Raw genomic sequence first — 23,876 nt, forward strand, 5'->3', positions numbered from 1 at the left:
TTCCTTTATCAGCTAAGGATGTGGTCCTGTCTGAGATTCAGACTGAATATACGGATCTCCTTGAGGTTTTCAGTAAAAGAATCTCAGCCCCTGCCTCCACATGGGCCATATGACTGCGCCATAGACCCCCTACCTGGCTCTAGACCTCCCGGGGACCGGCTCTTTTCCCTCTCTCATCCTAAACCGGTGTCCATGGAGGAATATCTCAAAGTGGCATTGAGCATGGGGTTATCCTTCTGTCAGCCTCGCTTGCAGGAGCAAGTCTATTTTCTGTGAGTAAGAAAAATAACATGCTCCGACCCTGCATCAATTATCGGCCCATGAACAGCATCACTGTGAAGAACCGTTAACCTCTTTCGCTGCTGCGGTCTGCATTTGAACATCTCCAGGGAGCAACCATATTTTCCAACATTGATCTGTGCAATGCTTACCACCTGGTTCGCATAAAAGAAAGGGCTGAATGGAAAACAGCATTCAACACCACAAATGGTCATTATGAGTACCTGCTGATGCCTTTAGGTCTAGCCAACGCCTCTGCTGCATTCCAGGCCTTGGTTAACGATCTGCTCGGGGACAGGTTGAACCAGTTTGTGTTTGTGTACTTAGATAATAAAACCTATCCATTCCCGCTCTTATCTGGAGCACAACCAGCTTGTCCGGAGAGTTATCAGATTGTTCCTTGAAAATAACCTGCACGCAAAGTCCGATACTTTTGAATACCATTAAGACCAGATGTCGTTTTGGGGCTATAGAATTACATCATCCAGTGTTCGAATGGACCCGAGTAAGGTTCAGGCAGTTACAGAGTGGCTCAAGCTTTCTCCAGTCAAACAGGTACGGTGCCTCCTGCGGTTTCGTCCGGAATTTCGGCTCTACTGCGGTTCTTATAAATGCACTCACTAAGAACGCCTCGGCAGGATTCCATTGGACGGACGGTACCGACCAAGGATTTTCGGAGCTAAAGACATTTCACCATTGCGCTGGTGCTGCAGCATCCAGACCCATCATAGCCATATTGTCGAGGTGGATTAATCCGATTTATTCATTGGACCTGTCGTCTCTCGGCGTTTCCCTGCAAATAGCCGGCGGCTACCTTGTGCCTTTCTTTCCCGTCGCTTGACACCGGCCGGAAGAGATTACGATATTGGAAACCGAGAATTTCTGGCTGTCGGGAGGCTCTGGCGGAATGGCGAAACTGGCTGGAGCGGGCAGAAAATCCATTCTTCGACTGTACAGACCACACGAGCTTTCCTATATTCAAGATGCAAAGAGACTGATTATCGTCAAGCCCGCTGTGCTCTCTTCTTCACACGGTTCAATTTCACGCTCACCTATCGTTCCGGCAGCAAGAGTACTGAGGCCAACCCTCCCTCGCGGCAGTTCAGCAGATCTGAGAAAAAGCCGATCCAGAGCCCATTCTTCCTCACTCTAGTATTGCTCCGGTGATCTGGGGATTAGTACGATCAACCGTCGAACCCAGGCCCGGATGGGTTACCTCCCAACCGGTTGTTTGTCCCTGCTGCGGGGTGTTCCAAAGTGTTGGAATGGGGTCACTGCTCCGGTGTGGCTGAACGTACTGGACTTCAACCGACCCAGGAGTCGATGAAGAGACAATTTTGGTGTACATCTGTGTCCTAGAATGCCCACGACTTTGTATCTGCCTGTTCCACTTTGTGCACCGAACACGTTATCACGCCAGTGTTCTGCGGTCCTGTTACGTCCACTGTATGTGCCTCACCGCACCTGGTCCCACCTCTCAGTAATAGCCCCTCCTAATGGAAACACCAGCATTTTGGTGGATATGGATCAATTTTCCAAGGCACTCCACTTCATTGCTCTCCACAAGCTCCCATCGGCACATGTTTCTAGATGTGTTCAGGCTCCATGATACAACACATAGTGTCTGATCGTGGACCACGGTTCAATTCCCGCTTTTGGATTGTTTTCTGCTCACCTGCAGGAGCCTCCGCCAGCCTATCGTTTGGTTTCCACCCCAATCTAATGGCCAGACTGAGAGAGTGAACCAGGAGTTGGAGACAGACCTATACTGCCTTCCCTCTTCCCCACGTCCCGGAGCTTCCAATTGGTTTGGGCAAAGATCGCCTAGATTAACCTCCAGTCGTCCTCCACCAGTATGTCTTCCTTTGACTGCTGAAAGGGATTTCAGAACCGCTCTTCCCTGACCAAGAGTTTGATATAGGAGTTCCTGCTGCTGAACAGCTGACCAAGCGCTACAGGCGCACCTGGAGCCAAGCCAGGGCTTTTCTGCTGCATGCCCAGAAACAACATTCCCGGCGGTAAGGACTTTCACGCCAGGAGAGGAGGTCTGAATGGCAACAAAGTACCTTCCCCTGAAACCGAGAGCCGCAAGTTGGGACCGCGCCACGTGGCATCGTTTGTAGTGGAAAAAGCTGCCAACAAGGTTTCGTATAGATTGGGAATAGCAGTGTCACCAAACATCCAACCAGTATTCCATATTTCCCAGCTTAAGCCACTTTCTACTTCTCCCATGGCCCCAGTCACTCCACTTCACCATTTTTCCCACTTGGTAGATGGTTCCTTTGTCTATACAGTGCGGTGCCTCCTGGCATCCCGCCAGGTACGTGGTATGGTTCAGTATTTGTGGATTGGGAATGATAAGGTTCAGAAGAACGTACTTGGATCCCTTCCAAGGACATCTTGCACAAGTTCCTCATCTGTATCTTCCAACGGACACAAGTCTGTGGACTGCACCAGGGCGGTGGGTGCTGTCACAACTTCGAAATCGGCAGCACTCGTGAATATGCACGTGTCAGCTAATTATTATTTCATTTTGGTAGTATTTAACTCAATTCTTTCCGAACTAGTGCTTGTCGTGACCACAGTTCCCGCTTTTAGATTGTTTTCTGTTCACTTGTAAGAGCCTCGGCCAGCTTCTCGTTTGGTTTCCACCCCCAATCTAACGGCCAGACTGAGAGAGTGAACCAGGAGTTGGAGATAACCCTGTACTGCCTTGCCTCTTTCCCATGTCCTGGAGCTCCCAGTTGGTTTGGACAGAGATCGCCAGATTAACCTCCAGTCGTCCTCCACCAGCATGCCTCCCTTTGAATGCCCGAAGGGATTCCAGGCCCGCTTTGCTGTCTGTTTTCATTAGGCCTTGTGTGAGAAATTGTACTGTCGATGCACTGACTCTGAAGACTTGTGGCATTCATTTTATATTTTGTTATTCCTTTCAGCCGCAGTGTAGGCTTCGTTTTCCATTTGAGAGTTTCATCTAACGGCACTCTTTGACCGAGTGTTTATTTATTGTTTTCGTTTCCCTTTTAACTCTGTGCGCATTAAAGTCCCTGAACTATCGACCCGCTTCAGTGTCTGTGGCAACGCACAGTGTGACAATGGTTGCTGGAAAAGGGAAGACCTGTTTGCCAAATCTGTTAGAATTCGTTGAAGAAGTAACATGCAGAATGGACAAAGTGGAGGCAGTGAATTACATTTACTTGGATTTCCAGAAGGCATTTGATAAGGCGCCACACATAAGGCTGCTTTGCAAGAAAAATATATGGCGTTACAGGAGATATTCTGGCATGTATAGGTGAATCCTGATAGCCAGGAGGAAGCGAGTGGGAATAAACGGGGACATTTATGTTTGGCTGCCAGTTACTAGTGGTGTTCAGTATTGTGACCGCTGCTTCTCACATTCTTTATCAACGACCTGGATCATGGAATTGACGTTTTGTGGAAAAGTTTGTGGATAATATGAAAATAACTGGAAGGGCAAGGAGTACTCGGAAAAAAACGTAATTGCAACAGGACGAACAATTTTGAAGAATCGGCAAAAGGAACTGGCAGATGGAATACAATGTTGGAAAATGTTTTAGAATGCATTTTGATAAAAAGGAACAACAGTGCAGAAAATTATCTCAATGGAGAGAAGTTTCAAACATCAGCTGCAGAGGAACTTTTGCGAAGCTCACAGAAGGTTAATTTAAAAGTTGGGTCTGTGGTTAAAAAGGCAAATACAATGTTGGCATTTATTTCTGAAGAATAGAACATAAAAAAAGGAAATGATGCTGAGCTTTATAAGACACTATTCAGGCTACATTTGGAGTGCTGTCAACCAATTTCCGCCCCAAATCTCAGAAAGCATGTGATGTCATTGGAAGAAGTCCAGATGAGTTTCAAGAGGATGATTCCGGGAAGTAAGGAGTTAACATATGAGGATCTTCTGGTTTATTTGAACCTGTGCTCACCGGAATTTACAAGAATGCCGGGGGTGAGGGGGGGGAGGTATTTCATACAAACTTACTGAATGTTGAGAAGACCAGGTAATGTGGATGTGGAGATGACGTTTCCTGAGGTGGAGGAATCCAGAACCAGAGGGCACAGCCTCAAAAACGGAGGGATGACAAATTAGAACAGAGGTGAGGAGCAACATTTTTAGCTCTAGAATTGTGAATCTCCGGAATGCTCTGCCATTGAGCGGTGGAGGGCAAGACCGTTTAATTTGGAAGTAGGTGGTTTCCTGATCGGTCAGGGTATCAAAGGATATGGTGAGATAGCAGGTGCATGAGGGTGACTGGAATCAGGGATCGGTCATGTTGGAATGTAGGAGATAAACGATGGGCTGAATGGCCTAGCTCTGCTCCTATGCGTTGTGGTATTATAGTCTTCTCACTGCTGTTTTCTTCCAGGCCTCTTGAAATGTATGCTAACATTGCATTTGCTGACCTCACCAACGACTCAACCTACAAGTTAACCTATCGGGCATTCTGAACAAGGACTCCCAAGATCCTTTGTATCTGGCAGTTTTGAATTTTCTTCCCGTTTAGAAAAGTCTGCACATTCATTTTGACTACCAAAGTGCATGACCATGCATTTTCCAATATTGTATTTCATTTGTCACTGTCCAGGTCCTTCTGCAGACTACTTAGCTTTTCCAAAACACTATCCAGCCCTCCACTAATCTTTGAATCGTCTGCAAACTTGGCAAAAAACTTATCACCTAATTCACTGATACACTGTCTAAAAAGGAGCATTCCCTACAGCGACCCCTGCGGATCACCACTAGTCACGGGCAGCAAACCAGAAAATGATCCTTTTATACCCATTTGCAGCCTCCTAGCAATCAGCCAATGCTCCAACCATGCCAATAACTGGCCTTTAATACCATGGGCTCTAAGCTTAGTAAGCTTAGCATGGTGTGTGGCACCATGTCAAAGGCCTTCTAAAAGACAACATATGCAACATCCATTGCATCCGCTCTATCCTCTTGGAATCTCCCCAATGAATTCCAAAGGTTTCACCAGGCAAGATATTCCCTTCAGGAAATCATGTTGATTTTGTCCTGTCTTATGCTGTGTCACAAAGTACTCCACAACCTCATTTGACTCCAATATGTTCCCAACCACTGAGATCAAGGTAACTAGTCTACAATGTAGACAATAGACAATAGGTGCAGAAGTAGACCATTCGGCCCTTCGAGCCTGCACTGCCATTCTGAGATCATGGTTGATCATCTAATATCAATACACGGATCCTGCCTTGTCCCCATATCCCTTGATTCCCCTATCCATAAGATACACATCTAGCTCCTTCTTGAAAGCATCCAGAGAATTGGCCTCCACTGCCTTCTGAGGCAGTGCATTCCTGATCCCCACAACTCTCTGGGAGAAGAAGTTTTTCCTTAACTCTCTCCTAAATGACCTACCCCTTATTCTCAAACCAAGCCCTCTGGTACTGGACTCTCCCAGTATCTGAAACATATTTCCTGCCCCTATCTTGTCCAATCCCTTAATATTCTTATATGTTGCAATCAGATCCCCTCTCTATCTCCTTAATTCCAGCGTGTACAGCCCAGTCTCTCTAACCTCTCTGCGTAAGGCAGTCCGGACATCCCAGGAATTAACCTTGTGAATCTAAGCTGCACTTCCTCTACAGCCAGGATGTACTTCCTTAACCCTGGAGATCAAAACTGTACACAATACTCCAGGTGTGTTCTCACCAGGGCCCTGTACAAATGCAAAAGAATCTCCTTGCTCTTGTACTCAATTCCCTTTGTAATAAAGGCCAACATTTCATTAGCCTTCTTCACTGCCTGCTGCACTTGCTCATTCACCTTCAGTGACTGATGAACAAGGACTCCTGTATCTCTTTGTATTTCTCCCTTAGCTAACTCTACACCGTTCAGATAATAATCTGCCTTCCTGTTCTTACTCCCAAAGTGGATAACCTCACGCTTATTCACATTAAACGTCATCTGCCAAGTATCTGCCCACTCACCCAGCCTATCCAAGTCACCCTGAATTGTCCTAACATCCTCGTCAAATTTCACACTGCCACCCAGCTTAGTATCATCAGCAAACTTGCTGATGTTATTCTCAATGCTTTCATCTAAATCGTTGATGTAAACCGTAAACAGCTGTGGTCCCAATACCGAGCCCTGTGGCACACCACTAGTCACCACCTGCCATTCTGAGAAACACCCATTCACCATTACCCTTTGCTTTCTATCTGCCAACCAGTTTTCTATCCATTTCAATATCTTCCCCCCAATGCCATGAGCTCAGATTTTACCCACCAATCTCCTATGTGGGACCTTATCAAATGCTTTCTGAAAATCGTGGTACACTACATCCACTAGATCTCCCTTGTCTAACTTCCTGGTTACATCCTCGAAAAACTCCAATGGATTAGTCAAGCATGATTTTCCCGTGGTAAATACATGCTGGCTAGGCCCAATCCTATCACTGCTATCTAGATATGCCACTATTTCATCTTTAATAATGGACTCTAGCAACTTCCCCACTACTGGTGTTAGGCTGACAGGACGATAGTTCTCTGTTTTCACCCTCCCTCCTTTCTGAAAAAGTGGGATAACATTAGCCATTCTCCAATCCTCAGGAACTGATCCTGAATCTAAGGAACATTGGAAAATGATTACCAATGCATCCGCCATTTCAAGAGCCACCTTCTTTAGCACCCTAGGATGCAGACCATCTGGACCTGGGGATTCGTCAGCCTTCAGTCCCATCAGTCTACTCATCACCGTTTCCTTCTTAATGTCAATCTGTTTCATTTCCTCTGTTACACTAAGTCCTTGGCCCAGCCATACATTTGGGAGATTGCTTGTGTCTTCCCTAGTGAAGACAAATCTAAAGAACTTATTACATTCTTCTGCCATGTCTCTGTTTCCCATAACAATTTCACCCAATTCATTCTTCAAGGGCCCAACATTGTTCCTTATTGCCTTTTTAATTATGTTGTTCCTTAAAAATTTCCCAATCATCTGTCCTCCCACTCACCTTAGCTCTGTCGGACTTCCTTTTCTTTAATGCTATGCAACCTCTGACTTCCTTTGTCAACCACTGTGGCCCCTTTCCCCCCTTTGAATCCTTCCTTCTACTGGGGATGAACTGATTTTGCACCTTGTGCATTATTCCCAAGTATACCTGCCATTGCTGTTCCACTGCCTTTTCAGCTAGCATATTCATCCAGTTAGCATTGGCCAGCTCCTCCCTCATAGCTGCATAGTCTCCTTTGTTCAACTGCAACACTGACACCTCCGATCTTCCCTTATCCTTCTCAAATTGCAGATAAAAACTTATCATATTATGGTCACTACCTCCTAATGGCTCCTTTACTTCAAGATCGGTTATCAAATCCTGTTCATTGCACAACACTAAATCCGGAATAGCCTTGTCCCTGGTCGGCTCTCGTACAAACTGTTCCAAGAATGCATCCTGTAGCAATCTACAAACTCTCTATCCTGGGGTCCAGCACCAAGCTAATTCTTCCAATTGACCTGCATGATGAAATCCCCCATAACTACCGCGACATTACCTTTGTCACATGCCAATGTTAATTCCCTATTCAACTTGCACCCAAAATCCATGCTACTGTTTGGTGGCCTGTAGACAACACCTATTAGGGTCTTTTTGCCCTTACTGTTCCTCGGTTCTATCCACAGAGACTCTACTTCTCCTGATCCTATGTCCCCCCTTGCAAAGGACTGAATCTCATTCCTCACCAACAGGGCCACCCCACCCCCTCTGCCCACACTCTGCCCCTCTGCACGTATACCCTTGTACATTCATTTCCCAGGTCTGATCTCCCTGCAGCCACGTCTCCGTTATCCCAACAACATCATAGTTACCCATTCGCACCTGAGCTTCAAGCTCATCTGCCTTATTTCTGACACTTCGTGCATTCAGATATAGAATTTTCAGCCCATTTTTCCTCCCTCTGTTTAAATCGCTACCCAGCTCCCCGAACTCCCATCGGGCTATACGCCTCTTGAATTTTGTTGTCCTTCCGAAATTTACTTATTCTTTCTGCACATTTAACTCCATGTTCCGTCAGACCATCCCTCTGTATATGTGTCCTCCTTATCACTTGTTCCACCTCACCTTTCTCGACGACACACTTAATATTCCGGAACCGCGTATTCCCCACCTGCCCTTTATTCTTCATCTCGCTATCCTCTCTCGCATTCTGGATCCCTGCCCCCTGCAAATTTAGTTTAAACCCCCCCGAGAAGCACTAGCAAACTTTCCTGCAAGAATGTTAGTACCGCTCCAGTTCAGGTGTAAACCGGCCCGTCGGAACAGATCCCAATTATCTAAAAATCTGAAACCCTCCCTCCTGCGCCATCCTCTCAGCCGCATATTAATCTGTATAATCTTTCTGTTCCTTGCCTCACTCGCACGTGGCACAGGTAGCAATCCTGAGATTGTTACCCTGGAGGTCCTGCCCTTCAGTTTTGCACCTAACTCCCTGAACTTACAACGCAGGACAACCCTCACTCATCCTACCCACGTCGTCGGTCCCTACATGGACCACAGCATCTGGGTTCTTGCCCTACCTCTCGAGAATAACCTGCATCCGATCTGAGAAGTCCCGGACCCCGGCACCAGGGAGGCAACAGAGCATCCGGGACTCCTGATCTTCCCCACAAAATCTCCTATCTGACCCCCTGATAATAGAATCCCCTATCACTACCGCCCTCTTCTCTTCCCTCCTCCCCTTCCTAGTCAAGGGTCCAACCTCAGTGCCAGAGACAGGACCACTGCAACTTGTTCCTGGTAGGTCATCCCCACTAACAGCATCCAAAACTGTATACTTATTGTTGATGGGAACAGCCACAGGGGTGTTCTGCTCTCTCTGTCTGCTTGCCCTGCCTCTCTTGACTGTCACCCATTTGCCTATCTCCTGTTTTTTCGGTGTGACTACCTCCCGATAACTCTTATCTATCTCTGCCTCTGCCTCCCGAATGATCCGTAGTTCATCCTGCTCCTGCTCCAAATTCCCTAACTCGGTCTGATAGGAGCTGCAGCTGGATGCACCTTTTGCAGATGTGGTCATCAGGGACAACTGTGTGGACCCTGACCTACCACATACTGCATACGGAGCACACCACTGCTCTAGCTGTCTCCCCCATTACCTGATCCCAGATTAGTCAGAATAAATGAAAAAAGTACCCACTGACCTTACCTTTTTTACCTCAGCAAGCACGTACTCAGGCTCACTGATTTCCTCTCAGCGAAGTCCCCTTGCGCAGAAGCCCGCTGAGCCAAAGCCCAGCACTCTGCTCCCGCGCACTCCGCTGCCCGCACCGACACTGCTCGCTCCTAAAAGTTGGCCTATTTTTAAACCCTGCGCTCGCCGCTGATGTCACCCGCGCCTGCGCAGTTTTACGTTCCTCCTAGGTACCGTCCAGGTAGGTCCGACGGTCTCGTCCTACGCACAACGTCTGATCCTCCGATCCTCCGATCTCCAGTCGTCTGTCGACCTCGAGCACTCCTTGCTCCCGCTCCGCTGCGCGCACCGACACTTTCCTGTACTTCCCATTGCCTTCCTTCTTTCTTAAAAAGTGGACCAACATTTGCACTTTTCCAGTCCTCTGGCTGGATGACAGCGTAAAATAATTTTTGAAAAATCATCGCTAATGTTTTCACAATCTCTACCGCTGCCCCCTTCATGACACCAGGGTGAAGTTCAGCTGGTCCGGTTGACTGGGGTCTTTATGCTTTTTTTTCAGCACCTTCTCTCATTTAAACGTAGCACACTCACTTCTCTTCCACCAACCCTTTAATTCTGGTACTCTGTTAGTATCTCCCACATTGAAGTCGGATGCAAAATACTCATTTATTTCAAATGACATGTTCTTGTCCTGGTTATTATTTCTCTGGTTTCATTTTCTAACGATACTATATCCAAGCCCATTTCTCTCTTACATTTACATCGTTGAAAAAGCTTTTACTATCCACTTTGGTATTCTTTGATAGCTTGCTTTCATATTTGATCTTTTCGATCCTAATTTAGTTGAACTCTACAGGGTATCAAAAGCTTCCGAATCCTATATCTTCCCGCTAATTTTAGCTTTGCTCTGTGCCCTCTCTTCTGCTTTTACATTAGCCTTCATTTCCCTGTCAGCCACGTTTGTACTCTTTTGACGTTTGAGTATTTCTTCGCTTTTGAAATGCATCTATCCAGCACCTCTTCATTTTCCCCGCAGAAACTCTCGCTATGTCTGCTCTGCAGTCATCCCTGACAACATCTCTTTTCCAATTAGATCGGCCAACACTTCTCTCATACCACTGTAATCTCCTTTACTCTATTGAAATATTGCTATTTCAGACTTCATTTTATCTCTATCAAATTTCGAGTCTAACTCAATTATATTGTGGTCACTGTCTTCTTAGTATTTCTTCACCTTTAGCCCGCTGATCGCCTTCGGCTCATTACATAACACCAAATCCAGTATAGCTGTTCTCCTAGTAGGCTCAACGACAAACTGCACGATAAAGCCAGCTGGTAGGCATTCAACGAACTCTGTCTTGAGATGCAACCTAATTTTCCCAATCGACTTGCATGTTAAAATCTACCATGACTACCATAACATTGCCCTTTTGAGTCACCTTTACTATTTCCTGTTGAATCTGTGGGCCACTTCCCAGCCACAGTTGGGAGACCTGTACATAACTGGCATCAACGACCTTTTACCCTTTGAGTTTCTTAACTCAACCCACACGGATTTAACATCTTCCGATCCTATTTCACATCTTCCAACTGATTTGATGTCATTCCTTACCAACAGAGTCACATCATCCTCTCTGGGGAAGTTAACTGATACGCAGGTGTCGGTACTAATTAGTACTTAATCATGGGATAGTGCTGGGTTAAATATTATGATAGATTTTTGAAATGCTTTGAAATGTATAGTATAAGGACCAATGCGCAAGTGTGAATTTTATCTCAAATTAGGACTGCGGTTGGTGCTGAAGTCAAAGACTCAACAAAGTACATTTCTATTCAAATTCCTTATCGAATAAAAACTCCGAGATTTGTCCTACCGCAGAGAGTCAGAAAACAAAGAAACACCATGGAATCCGTTCCATGAAAAATATCAAAACCCAAAGAAAGAAAATGGACAGTGGGCAGAGGGCAAAAAGTGAAGGAACGGATAAAAGATCAACATCAAACCAGGAGTGTTCAGTTTTGTTCAGGTCGGTGCCGCGCCGATAACCGACTACAGGCCGCAAAGCATGTCTTAACCGAAGCTCTGGTCTGCATCGATCGCTGATAAACAACAAACAAAGGAGTAACTGGAATCCAGAAATGCATAAGGCCGTAAGACCATTGCACATAGCAATAGAAGTCCAGAGCAAGTGCGAGGGGCCGAATGAAAACTGTTGAAGTTGCGGATCACATCTGTCAGACGTGGGAGGTAGGGGGCAAACAGAACCAAACAATGCAGGGTAGGGGAACTATGAGGTTGGTAGTGCAGTGAATCTCCGGAGATGATGAGACCATTGATGGTGCGAAGACAGTTTTCGGAAGGTCTGGAGTGGGGTCCACTACAAGGAGTAGGTATGAAGCGGTGCCTCCGAGCTGCCACCTGATCTCAGAAAGGAGTGGTCAGTACGCAACACTACATAGGCACCCCTTTGTCTCGGGTTTGATGGCAAAGTTGAGACTGGTGCGGAAAGAGTGGAGGGCAGTGCGTTTAGAGGGGGTAGGTTCGAGGGGGGAGAGAGGAGTGCTGAAGTCGAGCCTGTTGATGTCTCGAGGGAAATTCCAACTGAACAGATCCAGAGCAGACAGAGAACCAGATCTGATTGTCCAAGAGTGGGAGAGGTTTGGTGACGGAAGAAAGGGTCATCAGCGAGGGGCTTGTAGTTCTTTCCAAAGAAGCCAAAGGAGTTGGCTCAGAGATGGAAGAGACAGACAAAAGATCGGCGTCGTGGCGAGTACCGAATTCACTGAGGTGTGGGTGGAGGCGGCCAAACGTAAAGCAGTTGATAAGAAAAGAACCTTCCGTCTCAGAGAGGGGACCTTCGGAAAGAATAGTGAAGCCGCGTTAAGGATTAGATCTGGGATCAGAGGAGGAAGGGTGTTGCTGGCGTAGGAGGATAGGGGATAGTCGATGTCTTCAGGAACGTGTGGTGGTAGTAAAACAGAGGCCCCGAAGACGTTACGGATGACGGTACAGCCTCAGATACCCGGGGATGGAGAATAATGGCGTGTGAAGGAGAATCCAGAACCCAGCGACAGCGAGTAACGTTTCGGCCTGGAGGTGCTGGCAGCGGAAGTACATGCTGAAGCTACAGCGAAATGTCGCATAATTTGTAGTTTGAAGTCGTTCAAAGTCCTAGGAACAGAAGTTTGTGGAGGTGTAGTCCGTTGTCTGTACCTGCTTGAGATGGTCGGATCCGGGGTGGAGACGATTGTGTCTTTGATCTCGAGACGCCCAGGGACATCAGAGCCGTCATGTGGTATCAAACAAAGACAATGGACTGATCAGATTTTCACCCACCACATGAACTCTACTCTCTGTTTCCCGCAGCTCCAACATTAAACTCAAAATAAGAAGTGCTATTTGAGCACCGAATAATGATTACGTGTCAGTGCTTAACCCTGCTGGTGAAAGATTTTTAAAAAATCTCTACCACCAACTATAACTGCCAATTTCTTAATGACGCAACTACTGCCCTGGGACATGATCATCATGCTGCAATTTGTATGGGGACCTGGGTAGGCAACGATCTGCGGCTCACGTCCTCTTTGCTTTGAGTATTTCTCCACCAAGAAACAACTGAGATTTCATGATTTCTGCACAACCCAAACATGTTTGTTAAAGAGACTGTAACTAATTTTATTGTCCTCTCTTTCCATGAAACCACAAGAGAATTGATGACGGTATTAATAATGAAAGGTGCCCAACTGCTTACGAAAGTCGATACTGCGATTCATTTAGAATGGGACAAGCTCCAATTCTCTACATGAAAGAAATCTCTTATCCCATCGTGGCGATATTTCGTATCCCCGGTAAGGCAGTTTACAGTTACAGTTATGGCTGTTTTTCACAAAGGATCTTTACAATAATGCCGTTTTTATAGCATCCCCCGAGTGCGAGCAACTGGTTTGCTCCTCTACCGCGTTCTCTGAGCAAACTTTCGTCGTCATCCTGTCAGTTAATCGTGACGTCCTATGCAAACTTTGGTTTAAGTTCCAGTCCACATTCCTCGGGTTCAGAAGATCTGGAAGAAGACCGGTAGCGGCTTTCGGATCGGATTAGCACAGGTGGCAGACACTACTCTGTACTGGAGATATGAGACCACATTTTCTTGATTCCGAGAGATTTTATGGCAAAGAAAAAATCCCTAACAGAGCTTATAATTTGTTCACAAACACTATCATCTTCGGTGCCACATCGGGAGTCCCTATTTGATTATGGCAATTCTGAGCTGCTGATCTTCTTAACATTTAACGCGGATCTGTGAGAATGTTGGTGGCGCGTGCTTCCAATATGATAAGATGCTCGGAAGTTATGAAAATATCTTGTTCATTCTCATGGAAAACGTGCGGTAGATGGAGAAGGAGATCACTTTCTGACAATTCTCCGCCCTCCACCACAAACGTGATGTAATTGCAGAATTAATACAATTTGCGGAATTTCGCCATATCCACAATATTTACAATACAGTGGTTGACACGGGTTATTTCAAAGTTACATCTGCTGAGAGTCACAAGATGGAAACATATGGCTAGGGAAACGGCCAGGATATAATTGGTGGGTAAACAGTCTAAAAGCGCGGAACAATTCAGTGAAGCGCCTGCCGCTATGTTGTATGAATACAGAAAGCGATCATTTGAAAGCGGTCTAAGCTGCCAGTACCTTGTGATTTGTGTTTCCCCAGCGAACATGTTGACGGCTGCGATCCTGCACCGGGGAAATTGTGGCCTCTCCAAAGGAATTACGCGTTACATGATGGCAATGGCGATATCTGACATGATGGTACTTCTCTTTCACGTTTTGCTCCGAGAAATATATCTTTACTACACACCTAACTCCTTACTTTCCCGCAGCACAGTGTGCCCTTCATATATACACTTGCGGCTACTCACCCTGGACTATTCCGTCTGGTTAACCGTGTCGTTTAGCTTTGATCGTTTTGTCAGCATTTGTTGTCCGAAACTGAGACCACGGTATTGCACTGAAAAGACGGCCACAGAGGTTATTTTGTTCTTGTGCGCGCTGAGCTGCTTAAAATACATCCCCTTTCACTTCATGTACGAACCACGCTATGTCGTGGATAACGTGAAGTGGGGATGTCGGCCCAAACCAGCATACTTCACCTCTAAATGGTGGATGTTTTTCACCTGGATGTGCAGTATCTCTCTGTGTTTGCTCCCCTTCGCTATAATTCTTCTTCTGAACGGGCTGACGGGTCAGAAACATCGTAGCGGCCAGCAAGGCCCGCCGGCGGCTGAAGGGACAAAATGTCAAGGACAACGAGACAGAGAGTCGACGCAAATCCATCGTCTTACTTTTCACCGTGTCTGCCTCTTCCATACTACTCTGGACAACAGCCATTGTGAGTTTAATCTGTACACGAGTTACAGTTAATTTTGTTGCCGAGGATATCAGAAGCCCTAAGGCCATCGCCAAGGAGGTCGGGATTTTGCTCATACGCATCAGTGCAGGGGCCAACACTTGCATCTACGCCATGACCCAAAGCAAGTTCAGACAGGAGTTGAAGAACGGTATCAATGATTTGACTCGTGTAATCTTTGCTTCCATGAAATTTCTGCGGGAATCTGATTAGAGTTGAATGACCGAATATATCGCTGGCCTTCGCTCTTTTCTATTCACCAAGCTGCGCAGTTGACATTGGGTTCTCGCTGAACGGAATACTTTAAACAGGAAAACCTACTTTTCAGACGCTCTTAGTGACAGCTATCGCCTTCCTATCAAATGCGACATTTTTCTCGGCAAGTCGGCACTTCCCCCATTGATTACTGGCCACGCTCCCTTTACGCTCCGTCAGTAGGTCATGAGAGAGATTTATCCAGTGTGCACTGTTTTGCCCGAGTTACGTCCACGGTCTAAGGACATGAATAGTAACGGCCACGTCTGCAACACATTGTTTGCCCACTGCATCTTGCCTCGCACTTGTCTCAGCGGATTGTGAAATGCATATATAAACCATAATTTCGGTTTAAAATTAGTTCATCTCCTACTGAAAATTGAAAGGAAAAGATGCATTTAGATCTTTCCCGATTTTGGATCATGTATAACCTTACTGGGCACTGCTCCTACGGTGTTAGAATTGTTGGGATGTGAGGACCGTGACAAAAAGTCTTTCCTCTGGACACAAACTAATGTCCTATACATATTATCACTTGATTGTGGGAATGGAGCATACTATATTGGTTGAAGATACTGGCGTAAAAATTCATGATCGCTTTTGGAAATTATGTTTTGTCCTAAAAGTAATCGGCATTAAAACGTGGAGGGTCTCGCCATAGTTCGCGCATATAAACATACAAATCGCTGAATAGTAGTGGCAGATTTCAGCCTCCTCGATATTAATTGGGGTTGTATTCGTGTGAAAGTCACAGAGAACGTGGGAATGAGGACAGCCTTTGAGGCAGTACGGTGGAAGTTTGAAAATTGTATTCTGAGCCTAATTGTAAGGAGCGTGATGGGACAACAAGGTGAGCCGGTCGATTCAGAGGTATTTTGGAGAAGGGCAGCATATCACTGAAAATGATCTGGTACATCTACAGCTGTTATTAAGACCATAGGACCACAAGACATACAAGCAGCATTAGGCCATCTGGCCTACAGAGACTGCTCCTCTATTCAATCATGGCTGAAACTTTTTTTCTCCTCCTCAACCCCAGCAGCTCGCCTTCTCCCCGTAACCTTTAATTCCATGTCCAGTCAGGAATCTATCAGTCTCTGCGTTAAATACACCCAACGACCTGGGCTCCGCAGCTATATGTGGCAATACGTTCCACAAATTCACCACCCTTTGGCTAAATAAATTTCTCCGCATCTCTGTGTACAATGTCCTGTGTATGTTACTCAAAATGGCCTCTTTGGTTTGTTACAAGTAGGAATGCTTCTTTGCCGGATAAGTATTTCTCTCGCCGTTGTTTCGCTTTAGAATGGCTGATATGGTAATTGTACTCATTTGTTAATCAAAGGGGAATGTTATTGTGTCTTGTGATGCTGCGAACTTGGGGGAGGGGTTTTCGCAGGTTTCTGGGTGTGAGGAGGCCGAGGAAGACGCCGAGGAAGGTGGACGTGTGCTGGACTGCTCGTAAGACCACCGGGGTGGTCCCAGGTGCGTCGGCCGGATGGGTCGATCGGTTCGTTGATTGAGCTCCAAAGAGTGCACTAAACAGACTTAACTTTGATAAGTTGGCGCCTTTTGTTTTTTTTTATTGCCTACTACTCTTTTAATTTTAGTAAACTCTTTAAAGTGTATTTCATAACGGTGTTTGTTGTGGATTTGATACTGTTGGCGGGCGCGAGGCATGAACTCGATTCTCACAGCACCTGCGTGTACGGGAGGTGGGTTGGTGAGTGGTTGGATCTCCGTTTCCCCCTAGACATATACCATCCCTTTGGGTAAGTGTTACATTTGTGGGGTGGTCGTCCCGGATTGGATTGTCAGGGGCTGTGGAATCGCGCAGGCAGCAGAGCGGAGATGGACAGAGGTAAGATTTTTTTTGGTGCCAGTTTGAAGATGTACCAGTACAGTACGCATGCGTAGTCAGCGGAGTGGATTTTCGAGTTTTGGGAGACGCGACAGTGCGGGGCTTAAGTAAGGTGAAGGGTATTGGGCAGGTAGAATTGGTAGCTTCTACCTGTGGTAAAGAGGTAGAGTCTAGCTGGGTGTTGGTTCGTACGAGTGCTGAAGTCAGGATGGTGGAACTGCCGGCGACGGTCAGTGTACCGGGAGACGAGGGGCTGTGGGGGCTCCAGTCCTTCTACAAGGATGAGGCTGAGGAGACATCGGGGGAGGAGCTAGAGCTAGAGGTGGACCCCAGAGAGGTGCCCGGCACTAGTAAAGGGGGGTGGGAGGAGGGAGTCGTGACTAAGCCTCGCTCCCCAGGTAGGGTGGAAGCCTCGGAGCTGGAAGCCGCACTTAATTCCCTGGTGGGGGTGGTCGAGAGGCCACGGCTGAAGCTGGGGGTGTTCTCCGGAGCCAAGCCTATCCCGGACGGGGAGGTAGTCTATGAGACCTGGATCGAGAATACGTCTTTGATGTTAGAGGATTGGCCAGGCTCGGAGGAGGAGAAGAGGCAGCGATTGGTGGAAAGTTTGAGGGGTTTAGCAGCCAAAACAGTCCGGTAGTTGAAAGCTGAGAAGGCCGGGGCCTCAGTAGAGGACTGTATAGAAGTTTTGGAGGGAGCGTTTGGGTTGTCAGGGGAACCCTGGCTGCTTTTAGCAGAGTTCCAAAGCCTGGAACAATGGAGAGGGGAAAAGCTCTCCGAGTACATACTTAGGATGGAGGGGATGTTCTCAGTGCTACGGCGCCGGGGGGTAGTGAAGGCGACTGACGTCGCTAGCGTGAGGATGAGTCAGCTATTCAGTGGCTCTCTGGAGGAGGACAAGGTGGCGTGGACTATCCGGCAGGCTTATAGGAAAGGTCCCCCTCCATCCTCCGGGCAACTGATTAGAGAGGTGCGAGAGGAAGAGAGAGCATTGGGGCGGAAAAGGGGCCCGGGCCTACGGGAGCGATCCTCAGCGATACAGGAAGTGGTGGTTGGGTGGAGGAATGACAACCCCCGGGGAGTGGGGAACCCCCTTTGGAGGGGAGGGAAGGGGAGGTACCTACTCTCAAGGGCGATCAGTACAGTGGATTGGGAGCAGAAGCCGTCCTGGGAGAGGAGGGGCGGCAGGCAGCGTGTTCTTTAACTGTGGGAAAGAGGGGCATTTCAGGCGGGACTGTGGAAGGCCGAGGGTGTGCTATAGCTGTGGAGAGGAGGGACACTCTAGGTGGGATTGTGAGAGACAAGGAGTCCCGCGGAGGACAAGCCCCCCCCCCCACGACTAAAAAGGGAGAGGTTTCGAGAACCTTAGGAGAGGCTCAGTGAGGGAACGGACTGGAGCCTCTGGAGGAACAAGTTCCCAGAGATCAGCCAGAAGACCACCGGGTGCCCACGCCTCTATTCCGTATGGGCTGGTAGGACCCCGTGCCAGTGTGGGTCTACGGATAGAGGGAGTTTACGCAAAAGCCGTTCTTGATACGGGATCGCAGGTGAACTTATTGTACCGGTCTTTCTACAATCAATATCTAAAGCATTTGCCCGTAAACCCATTTGATGCCCTGCAGATTTGGGGTGTGAGCGAGGGTGACTACCCGTTCGATGGGTACCTATCGATGAGATTGGAGTTCTCGGAGGGCGATGTGGGAGTGTCGGAAGCTATTGAGACGTTGGTGTTGGTGTGTCCTGACCCGGTGGAAACCGGTGGTGCTGCCCTCCTGGTGGGGACTAACTCCCCAGCTGTGCGACGGCTCCTGGGAGCTTGTAAGGAGAAAGGGGGGGGGGAGACTTTCTGGAGACCCTCTCGGTGTATCCAGTATTTCGAGCAGTGTTCGCAGAAGGGGTTGCCTCCCAAGGGCTGGATCCGGAGTGTAAACGAGGGACGGTGTGGTGTACGCAGGCGAGGCCCAAGGTGATCCGACCCGGAGAGATAACCCTAGTGATGGGGACCCCCAGATTCCCAGGAGTGCCGACGGGAGAAGCCCTGTTAGTAGACGCCCCAGACGATCTTGAAGGGGAGACACGATTTCCGGCGGGGGCGCTGGTGAGACCCGAAGTGAAGAGACCAGGGGTGGTACATGCGAGGCGTATAGCTATAAGTGTCAGGAACACCACGGCAAGAGAAATCACCTTTAAGAGGGGAATGCCGCTGGCACATCTGTTCCTGGTGACGGTAATGTCTAGCGCACCAGTGAGGACCCCTAACGGGGAGGGATCGGAGCATCGAAGGGGGCTGACCGCTGAAGCCTTTAACTTCGGGGATTCCCCTGTGTCGCCGGAGTGGAAACACCGGCTAGTGGAGAAGATGCTGAAGATGGAAGCTGTTTTTTCTCGGGGCGAGTTTGATGTTGGCTGCGCCAAAAGCACTCGCCACACCATCCGGGTGACGGTAGACACCCCGTTCCGAGAGAGATCCCGGCGGCTGGCCCCGGCAGATGTTGAGGACGTGCGACAGCACTTGTGCAAGTTGAAGGAGGCCGGAATCATAGCTGAGTCCCGAAGTCCTTATGCGTCCCCAATAGTGGTGGCCCGGAAGAAGAATGGGCGAGTGCGCATGTGTGTTGACTACAGGACGTTGAATCGGCGAACTGTCCCTGATCAATATACTGTCCCAAGAGTCGAGGATGCGTTGGCCTGCCTGAGCGGTGCGAAGTGGTTCAGAGTGCTGGATTTAAGAAGTGGGTATTACCAAATCCCGATGAGTGCGGGCGATAAAGAGAAGACTGCTTTTATCTGCCCGCTGGGGTTCTTTCAGTTCGAACGAATGCCTCAAGGCATATCGGGAGCCCCAGCCAACTTCCAGAGGCTCATGGAGAGAACTGTGGGGGATATGAATCTGTGAGAGGTGCTGGTGTACCTGGACGATTTGATAGTGGTTGGATCGACTTTGGGGGAACATGAGGAGAGGCTGTTGAAGGTGTTGGGTCGGATTAATGAAGAGGGGTTGAAGCTTTCCCTGGACAAATGCCAGTTCTGCAAGTCGTCGGTTAACTACATTGGCCATATCATTTCGCGAGAGGAAGTGGCTATTGATCCAACCAAAATAGAGGCCGTGACCACCTGGCCGAGACACCAGAAAGTGGGCACTCTGCGCTCATTTTTGGGGTTCTGTGGGTATTACCGGCGATTTGTGAAAGGATACGCCAAAGTGTGTCACCCATTGACTCAGCTGTTGTGTGGCTATCCCCCGGTGGGGAAGAAGAGGACGGGGAACCAGAGGCAGGACGCTGGATGATACCGAAACCCGGCGGAACCTTTTGGCTCGAGATGGGTTGATCGATGTGAAGGGGCGTTCCGATCTTTGAAAAGGGCACTGACCCAGGCCCCGGTGTTGGCTTTTGCCGATCCCCAGAAGCCATATGAGCTGTACACGGATGCCAGCCCAGAGGGTCTCGGAGCTATTCTGTACCAGGAGCATGGCAAAGCATTGAGGCCGGTAGCCTTTGTCAGCCGAAGCTTGTCGCCATCGGAGAGAAACTATCCCACTCACAAGTTGGAGTTCCTGGCGCTGAAGTGGGCTGTGGTGGACAAGCTGGGCGATTACCTATACGGAGCCGAGTTTGAGTTGAGGACGGATAACAATCCTCTCACTTATATTTTGACCTCGGCAAAGCTGGATGCCACAGGACATCGGTGGCTGGTCGGTATATGATTTCAGCCTGAGGTACCGCCCTGGAAGCAAGAATGTCGATGCAGATGCGTTGGCTCGTCGGGAGCCGGGGGAGGAGGAGAGGGACGAAGAGTGGGAGAGTGTCCCTGCCCCTGGAGTGAAGGCGATGTGTCAGTTTGCTATCACCGTGAAGGCCGAGGGAAGACGGAGGCTGGAACGAGCCGTGGACCATTTGGGGGTTTTGGACGACGCCATACCCCTAGTTTACTGTGACCTGACCGCACTGCGGACTAAACAGTTGCCGGAACTGAGTCCGGGGGAAGTGGCAACTACTCAGCAAAATGACCCGGGCATTGGCACAGAGTGGAGAACGGTCGAGAAGGGGGATGGGGCGTTGGCTGAGAAGGCGAAACACCCATGCATGCCTCTGTTGTTGAAGGAGTGGTCTCGGTTGAAGTTAAAGAACAAAATCTTGTACCGGGTAAAGACTCCTCCGGACCAACCCCACAGTTGGCAACTGGTCCTGCCGGAGGAGTATCGCCAGGCTGTACCCCAGGCCTTACATGATGATTCTGGACACTTGGGGGTGGAAAAGTCCTATGGATTACTCAAAGACCGGTTCTACTGGCCCCGGATGAGGGGGGTCGTCGAAGAATACTGTAGGGAATGCCATCGTTGCATCCAGAGGAAGACCCTGCCAGCGTTGGCTGCTCCACTGTCGCAAGTGCAGAGTGCGGGACCACTGGACCTGGTATGAATGTATTTCCTGTCGATTGAGCCTGACACCAACAACACCGCGAATGTCTTAGTCATCACCCATCATTACACTCGCTATGCTCAGGCATTTCCCACCAAGGATCAGAAGGCGACGACAGTGGCGAAGGTGTTATGGGAGAAGTATTTTGTGCATTACGGCCTTCCCAGGCGAATCCATAGTGATCAGGGGCGGGACTTTGAGAGCCGCCTTATCCAGGAATTACTGACTATGCTTGGGATTGAGAAATCCAGGACTACCCCTTATCACCCACAGGGAGATCCTCAGCCAGAGAGATTCAACAGACCCTGTTGGATATGCTTGGGACGCTGGAAATTGGGCAGAAAAGCAGGTGGAGTCGTCATATTGGACAATTGGTTCACTGTTACAATTGTACTCGCAATGGTGCTACAGGGTATTCGCCCTATTATCTGATGTTCGGGCGGGAAGCGAGGTTGCCCAATGACGTGTGTTTTGGAGGTGGAGTGGGTGAATTACCCGGGAAGTCCCATCTAAAGTACGTGTCCGACATGAAGAGGGAGTTACAGCGTGCATACGAGTTGGCCGAGGCGGCGGCTACCAAACAAAATCAGAGGAATAAGATGTGGTATAATCGAAAGGTGAAGTTTGTCCAATTATTACTGGACGACCGGGTCCTTTTACGGAATTTGGGACTCCCTGGTAAGCACAAGTTGGCAGATCGAAGGGCGGCCAGCCCCTATGTAATAGAGAGCCAGATGCCGAACCTGCCAGTTTACCGGGTGATACCTGAGGATGGGAAAGGGCCTATCAAGGTACTCCATAGGAATCACCTGCTGCCACTGGGTCAAGTGGTGCAGGTGGATAAAGAGCCCGAGTGGTAGGTTACGCCTAGTACAAGGACTCTGCGAGGGCGCGGAGAATAGGAAGAGCCCGCTGCTGAAGAGCTGGGTCGGGTCCCTCACCGGGGAATAGCTACCGATTCGGAAGAGGACGACTCAGATGAGTGCGCCCTGTTCCCATTCGCTGGTGATCCAGTACCAGGAGAGGAGGCTCCTGGCCCTTCCCATACTGAATTGGGTGACAGGAGGGAAAGTCTTGAGGGTCAGATGGAGAGGCAGCCTACATTGGTGGGAGAGAGGGTGGAACCCGAGTGTGAGCCAGAGAGATCTCAGGTGAGGGAGGACCCCTGTGAGGAAGGAGGTGCGGGTCTGTCAGGTAGACTTGAGGTGTACAAGACAGTGGGTTCGCAGGTGACGAGGCAGCCCAGTGGGGCAGAAGGGGTACGGAGATCTCAGAGGATTAGGCGCCCCCCCGGAGCGGTTGACATATGTGGTACCGGGAGAACCGAGTGTGATTTCTACTGCACTGGGTAGTTATGTCACTGCTTTCTGCACCTGGGTTGGGTTTTGTGTGTTGCAAGAAGCTTTGGGGAACTCTAGTAATGTCATGAGGGCATGACATTTGCTGGTGGGGAGAGAATGTATAATGTCCTGTGTATGTTACTCAAAATGGCCTCTTTGGTTTGTTACAAGTAGGAATGCTTTTTTGTCGGATAAGTGTTTCTCTCGCCGTTGTTTCGCTTTAGAATGGCTGAAATGGTAATTGTATTCATTTGTTAATCAATAGGGAATGTTATTGTGTCTTGTGATGCTGGGAACTTGGGTGCAGGTTTTTGGGTGTGAGGAGGAGGCCGAGGAAGACGCCGAGAAAGGTGGACGTGTGCTGGACTGCTCGTAAGACAACCGGGGTGGTCCCAGGTGCGACGGCCGGATGGGTCGATTGGTTCGTTGATTGAGCTCCAACGAGTGCACTAAACAGACTGAACTTTGATAAGTTGGCGCCTTTTGTTTTTTTTTCCTTGTATATATATATTGTATTGCCTATTACTCTTTTAATTTTAATAAACTCTTTAAAGTGTATTTCATAACGGCATTTGTTGTGGATTTGATACTGTTGGCGGGCGCGAGGCAAGAACTCGATTCTCACAGCACCTGCGTGTACGGGAGGTGGGTTGGTGAGTGGCTGGATCTCCGTTTCCCCTAGACATACACCAGCCTTTTGGGTAAGTGTTACATTTGATTGAAAGGGTGCCCCTTTATCCTGAGACTGTGCCCTCTTGTCCTAAACTCTCCCACCGGGGGAAACATCTTTTTCACATCTACTCTGTCTAGGCCTTTCAGCATTGGAAGGATTTCAATGAGATTTTCCCCACCACCTCACACCCCCAGCATCCTTCTGAATTGCAGTGAGTACAGACCTAAAATCGTTCTGAACCTCCTCTGGACCGTCTCCAATGCCAGCACATATTTTCTAAGATTAGCGGCCCAAAGATGTTCATAATAATCAGGGTGAGGCCTCATCAGTGCCTTATATAAAAACTCCGTACCACATCCTTGCTCTTGTATTTTAGACCTCTTGAAGTGAACACGAACATAGCATTTGCCTTCATCTCCATCGACTCAACCTGCATGTTAACCTTCAGGGTGT

The 23,876-nt window shown here is 48.5% G+C and overlaps 1 pseudogene; it reads left to right on the forward strand.

Moving 5' to 3' along the window:
- The window catches only part of LOC132394783 (uncharacterized), a 67,954-nt pseudogene extending 52,868 nt beyond the window's left edge, over window positions 1-15,086 (forward strand).
- The last annotated feature ends 8,790 nt before the right edge of the window (window positions 15,087-23,876 follow it).

Source organism: Hypanus sabinus, chromosome 5 (genome assembly GCF_030144855.1).
Source record: "Hypanus sabinus isolate sHypSab1 chromosome 5, sHypSab1.hap1, whole genome shotgun sequence".
In the NCBI taxonomy this organism is placed as follows: Eukaryota; Metazoa; Chordata; class Chondrichthyes; order Myliobatiformes; family Dasyatidae; genus Hypanus; species Hypanus sabinus.